Source organism: Arachis ipaensis, chromosome B01, assembly GCF_000816755.2.
Source record: "Arachis ipaensis cultivar K30076 chromosome B01, Araip1.1, whole genome shotgun sequence".
In the NCBI taxonomy this organism is placed as follows: Eukaryota; Viridiplantae; Streptophyta; class Magnoliopsida; order Fabales; family Fabaceae; genus Arachis; species Arachis ipaensis.
In genome coordinates this window covers 96,373,662-96,380,243 of record NC_029785.2, presented here as the reverse complement: position 1 = coordinate 96,380,243, position 6,582 = coordinate 96,373,662, and positions in this window count along the sequence as shown.

Sequence of the window (6,582 nt, the reverse complement as noted above, 5' to 3'; positions counted from 1 at the left end):
TCTATTGATACTCTATTCTATTTCTGATTTAATATTAAATTAAACACATAAGACAACCCAACTTAAACACCCGGCACTCTGCAGAAATAACAACAGTACCCGATTCCACCTTCTCACCAAATTATGCGGGGGCGTTCGACCTTATCTTTATCTTTATCTCTATCTTATCTTTATCTTTATCTCTATCTTATCTTTATCTACTTTTATCTTTCATAGGCCAATACTCTATATATACTTAGTTTTACCTTCATAGTTTACAATTCAATCAATCAACAATCAATAAAATTTCTTCATCTTTTTTTTTCACAAATTCTTTTATTTTCCTATTCTTTCAAAATTTTATTAGAGACCTTCATGCATCATCTTCCAAATAAACACCTTTACCTTCACCGGAGCACGAAGCGACCCAATTGATCTCCACACTTCCTTCTGCTTGAACACTTCCGGCTAGAACTCATATGGAGAATGAAAAGAATGAAAAGCAACTTTGTAACCAGAGTTTACTGTGTATGTTCCTTTTTTTTTCTCAAATGATCATATGTTGATTCTGCGTTCTTTGAGTCTGCATTATTCTCTGAGCTGTGTCCGTAAAAAAGGTATCATTGATTAATTGAGAATTTCTGTTACCATTAGGTAGTAGGAGTTGGTTGACACAGTGAAGATTGTTAACCTCATTGAACATCTTATGTCTGTACATCACCTCCTTATTAGCGCCCTATAACTTTCCCAAAAATAGGCACCATATTCCCACCACCCACCTGTCACTTGACCCCTTCTAATATACTTGTCTAGCCCAATGAAGGGTTGTTATGAAGCTTCGCCATCATAAAATTGGAGAAAGAGAAGTATTTGCTCTTCATCACCTTGTATAGCAGTGAATTAGTTTTGGAGATTAGTCGCCAACCTTGTTTTTTTAGCATAGCCAAATTAAATGCTTTCAGGTCTTTAAAATCAAGTCCTCCCTAGTCTTTGTCTCTGCATAATGTGTCCCGTTTAATCTACTGCATCTTTCTTTCATTACCTTTTTGTCCTCATCAAAATAATATCATATTTTTCTTAATGCTTTCAATCAGTCTCTTTGAAAGTTTAAAGCAACTCAGTATATAAATTGGAACTGTTGTGCTAACTGTTTTAATAAGTACTTCTCGATCACTTGCTAAAAGTAAGGATCTTTTCCACAAGTTTAGCTTTTTGATAGTCTTGTCTTCGATATATCTGAATGTTTCTTGCTTTGATGCAGTGACAATTGCAGGAGATCCAAGTATTTATCCTGAGAACCAACGTGTGGAGCCTGGAACAGCTGGGCAAGTTTAACTCTGAGGTGTTGAGGAGTGTTCTGACGAAAGAAGACTGAAGATTTAGTCAGATTAACCACTTGACCACTTACTTGACTATATTCTTGTAGAATTTGAAGTAGGGTTTGGCATGTTTGTGTGTTTGCTTTGCTGAATAAGATAGAGTCATCTGTGAAGAATAAATGATTGATCATAGGGCATCTTCTATTTAATCATAAACCACTATACTGCTGCCTCTATTTTTCTCTGTGGAATAGATGGGATAATCCCTCTACGCAGGCAAGGAATTGATAGGAAAAAGGGGATCTCTTTGTCGGAGTCCCCTTGATGGTTTAAAAAAACCATATGAATGACCTTCCATGGCAATAGAATACGACACTGTAGTTACACACTCCTTCAAGCAATCTATTAATTTATCACAGAAACCCAATCTCTTCAAAATTTCCTACACAAAACTCCATTCTACCCCAACAGCATAGGCTTTACTCATGTCTAACTTGAGTGCAAAGTCATAGTCTTTATTTTTCTTATTTTTCAAGTAGTGCATAAACTCGTGAGTTATAAGGATACTATCAATAATTAGACGACCCTTAATAAAAGCATTTTAGTTCCCACTGATGATTTTGTCCATTACTCTTTGCATCCTGTTGACCAAAATTTTTGAGATGATTTTGTGAAAAATCGTGTTTAAACTGATTGGTCTAATTTGACTCATTGAATCTTCCCCTTGAATCTTAAGAATCAAACAAATCTGGGTATGATTTAGAAATCTTAGCATTTTTTTCTCTGAATAGAAACTCCTAACAGCCGCATTTACATCCTGCTTGATGATATCCCAATAGACCTGGAAGAACTTAGTTGTGAAACCATCATCCTTGAGAGTCGAGTATGGATTAATAGAAAACACAATAAGATTGAATAACTTAAGGATGAAAATGGACAACTTCACTTTAAAGTGGAGGGCATTAAAAAAGTGATTGTGGAGTTTTTTGAGACCTTATTTACTATATTCATATCTATTGATCCTACAGAGGCCTTGGAGGGTATGACACAAAGATAGACAATAGTGATAATAAGGTGTTAACAAAACCAATCTGTAATACAGAAATTAAAAGTGAATGGATATTTATAATGGGTGAAGTGGTGGACTCTTGAATTAAAAATGTTTGAATTTGGATCCCTTAAAGTGAAGAAGTTGGTAAAGTGGTAAAATAAGGAGTTACTTACCATTGATTTTATAATTTTTATGAAATGTGTATCCCACTATCTTAATTTAAGAGAGATTAACTCCCCATTTTACTACTTTACCAACTTTCTTACTTTAGAGAATTTTAATCCAAAATATTTTACATGATGAAATTATATTTCCAACAATGACAAATAGAACAAATAGAACATTTGTAACAAAAAAACTTGTAACAAATTTGAAATTATTATAAATTATAGTTTTTTTTGTAAGTCATTTTTATCATTGTTAAAGAATAAAAATATTTTGTAACAAGAAAATTTGTTACAAAATATTTTAGTATTTTATAATAACATGATTTCTTTTGCTACAAATTGTATTGGCTTTCGTATCGAATTGTTGTTTTGTTGTAAAATATTATAATATTATGTAACAAAAGATTATATTGTTATAAAAATTTTTATTCATCACAAAAATTCAAAGATTTTTTGTAACTAATAATAAATTTTGTTTCAAGATGTTAAATGTAAAATCCAAATTTTTAAAAATTAAAATAATAAGTTACAAAATAAAATATTTTGATAGTATTACAGTTACGCCATATCAGTTATCCAATTCAAATTTAGGTTATTATTATACCATAATTTATTGCTTGTTTTATAGTGAAAAAAAATGAAAGAATAATTTTTTTTGCCAAATTTTATTTAACAAAATTAAACGAATCTACATTAATTGAATGAAGATTATTTAGCCATTAACGTTGCAAAGTCCCCACAGACGTGAAATCTGTACTGGATGCCTCCGGTACGGGTTGAGAGATAGATCGGAAACTTACGGGTCGTGCCGGATGCCGGATTATTTGACTGGAACAATGGGGGGAGGTATCTGCAAAGACACTCTGACGCTCAAGTCAGAATGGATCTAAGAGGTATAAGGTATGAGGAATGAATGAATACCTGGAGGGACTTGGGTCCTCTATTTATAGGTGATGGTGGCTATCTTATCTTATCTTGTTTGGCTAAGATAAGGAAGACGTTCGAATTCAAAAGTCGGTTGGGAGTTCTAGAGGGCCGGTTTTGGGCCTTCTAGAAGAGTGAGGTGAGGCAGACCCGGGAAGCCGGGTTTGGGTTCGATCTCGAGTCCGGGATCTGTGGGCCGGATCCGTAACAGTTGCCCCGCAGTGGGAGAGCGAGTGAGGTCGGTGTGTCGCTGAGAGATGTGGTTTCGACCGTGAGCCAGGTCGGTTTGTTGCTGGAAGATGTAACTTCGACCGCGAGTTAGGTCGGTTTGATTCTCTTGGGGTGAGGTCGGCGTGTCGGCCCGATTTTTAAGGTCGTGGCGAAGTTTCGCCTGGCCGTTTTACGCGACTCTTCTGTATCCAATGTTCCTGTTGCGTTTTTCGAGGCGTACTTTATTGGTTTCCTTTTCCAAGGGGGTATTTAATGTGAGGGGACGTTTTTGGGTGTCTTTCCGGAATTGCCCCTGTGCGTCATTTTATCGCTCAGGGCTATTTGCGTCTTTCTGCTCACTTTTGAAACCGTTTTTGGCTTTCCACTTCACTTCCCTCGTTCATTTCATTTTCTTTTCGTTCTCTTTACAAAGAAAAATTTCTTCTTCTCTCTGTGGTGCTCTTTGGTGTTTCTTCGAGCTGCTGTTTTCTGCTTCTCAAGCTTTTTTCCAGGCTCTTTTTCTGCATTACCAGGTTGGCATGCTTCGCTCTTTCTTGTTTTTGTTTTGTGGTGTATCTGTTGTTCTGTATTTGCCATGCGTTATTCTACCATTTTTTCCTTTCATGCTGCATCCGTGTTTTTTGGGAGGTGGTTTTCGTGTTTGAAGGGGCTGAGCACCGCCGTGTTGATTCGATAGTGGGTAGTAGGTTTTTGTCTTCCATGCTTCTGCGTAGGGTTAGTAGGCTGATGGTGGTGCTCATCCCTATTTTAGGTATGCATCGGCGGAGGAGTGAGGGTGTGGGTACTCCGATAGCCCCTTCCAAGGGTGTCCCCACTCGCTACACTTGGGTGACTAGCGATGTGTGGGGCGTTCCGTTGCGGATGATGGAGGCCGATCTTCAGAGGCTCCGTGATCAGGGGGCGATTTGTGGTGGTGGCGACGCGGAGCGGCAGTACGAGCTTTTCCTCCTGGATGCCGATGAGCGTGTTTGCTATTTGAATCTCGACTCGCCCACTGTGCCAGACTGGATGTGGGTTTATGAGTCGATGTTCACTCGGCTCGGCATGCAATTTCCTTTTTCGCCGTTTGTTCAGGACTTGCTGAGTCGGTGTTCCATGGCGCCGTCTCAGCTCCATCCGAATAGCTAGGCCGCCATCCGGTCTTTTGAGCTGGTGTGTCAGTATCTCGATCTTCCGGCCTCCGTTTCTGTGTTTCTCTTTCTTTTCTTATGCACTCTTCCCACTAAGGAGGGGAAGCATAAGAAAGGGTATATGTCGTTCCGGGCTCAACCTCATCGCCGTATTTTCGGTTTGTTTGAGGATTCTTTTCATGGTTTCAAGAGGGAATATTTTAAAGTGCGCCCTGTCCAGGGGCATCATCCATTTTGGCTGACGCTAGAGGGCGAGCGTCGGTTTCTGACCTATTGGAATTTCGGTGCCGGGCCGTCGGTTTTGACTAAGGTTACTTATGATGGTTTGTCTCCTGAGGATAAGGACATTGCTAGTGTCTTGTGGCATTTGTTTGGCGAGCGCCCGTTAAATCCTCGAGACGTCATGGGGGATCCTGAGGCTTGTCGGACGTATATTGGTGTGTGGCTGTCTCTTTCTTGGTTTTCATGCTTGTTCTCCCAATTTTGTAACTTGATTTTTCTTTGGTTTCTTTCAGTTGAGATGGCTGGCGGTTTGACTTCTCTGGCACGGCTGAAGGCAGCGATGGGTCGGGTGGAGGGAACGTCGTCTCCTGCTACCCCTGTCTCTAATCCGCTGTGGATTCTCAGGCTGTTTCTCAGGAGGTGGTTTCGTCGGGGGTGAGGGCCGATGCTCGGGCTTCGCCTGGTCCCATGAACTCACCTGAAGTCGTCGTGGTCACGGCCGCCGAGGCTTCTCGGAAGAGAAATAGGCCTGAGGAACCTAGCAGCGAGACTTTTGAGGAGGAGGGTGCTGTGCCCAGTGTGATGGATCGACGTTTTGATGCTTCGGGGTTCATAGATCAACACTTGATGTCTGGCACAGAGCCGTTCTTTGATGATTGTGATGTTTCATTCCAGGCTAAGTCGGTGTATCGTGCCCTCCTCCGATCTGCTGTTGTTGTTCAGAAGGCCGAGCCCGTGATGGCTCAGGTCGGTTTGTTGGACAAGAAACTCCATCATTCGCAAGCTGAGGTGGCCAAGTTAAAAAAGCAGCTTGAGGCTGCCGAGGTTGTGAGGGAGAAGGCAGTAAAGTCTTCTGAGGAAGCTGGGGTGGAGATCCTCCGTCTTTCCGAGGTTGAGACTTTGCTTCTTTCCCAACTGGGCGCGGAGCGGTAACGGGCTTCCGACGCGGGTTCTCAAGCTACCGTGCTTCTTGGCGAGCTGGAAGTTTTGAAGGCCGAAGTTGCTGCCCTGAAAAAGGAGAAGACGGAGTTGTTGGCTGATGCTAAGGGTGCGATCGTTGCCACCGAGGAGACGATGAGGGCTCAGGCTTTGGTGTTGGCTCCAGGTGTGGACGTGTCTATGATGGGGGCTTTCAAGACCGTCCGTGATGGCCAAATTGTTGACCTTGAGTAGTTTTATATCTTGTAATTTTGAATTTGCTTTGAACTTAGTCTTTGTTTTGGATATTTGGTTGGTCGTGGGCCGTGTAACCGTGAATTCGTAGTTTTGGACTTCGTTTAATGGCTTTTGGGCCGTTCGGGCCTCTTTTTATATTCCGTTTTAAGCTGTTCTATTTTTTGTTTATTTGTTCCCTTTGTTTGGGATGAGCGAACCGTCTTGAGGTCGGTTTTTCGTGGATATCCGTATTTTGGGCATGGGGGGTGATCGGTTCCCCAGTCGTGGCCGTGTTTTTGTTCCGTATTTGGGACACTTAAAAAGGAAAAAGAAGATAAAAATAGCTTAATGGAATTTTATTGATGGTTGGGCCTCGTTAAAACCCTCCGTCTATGGCGGGAAAG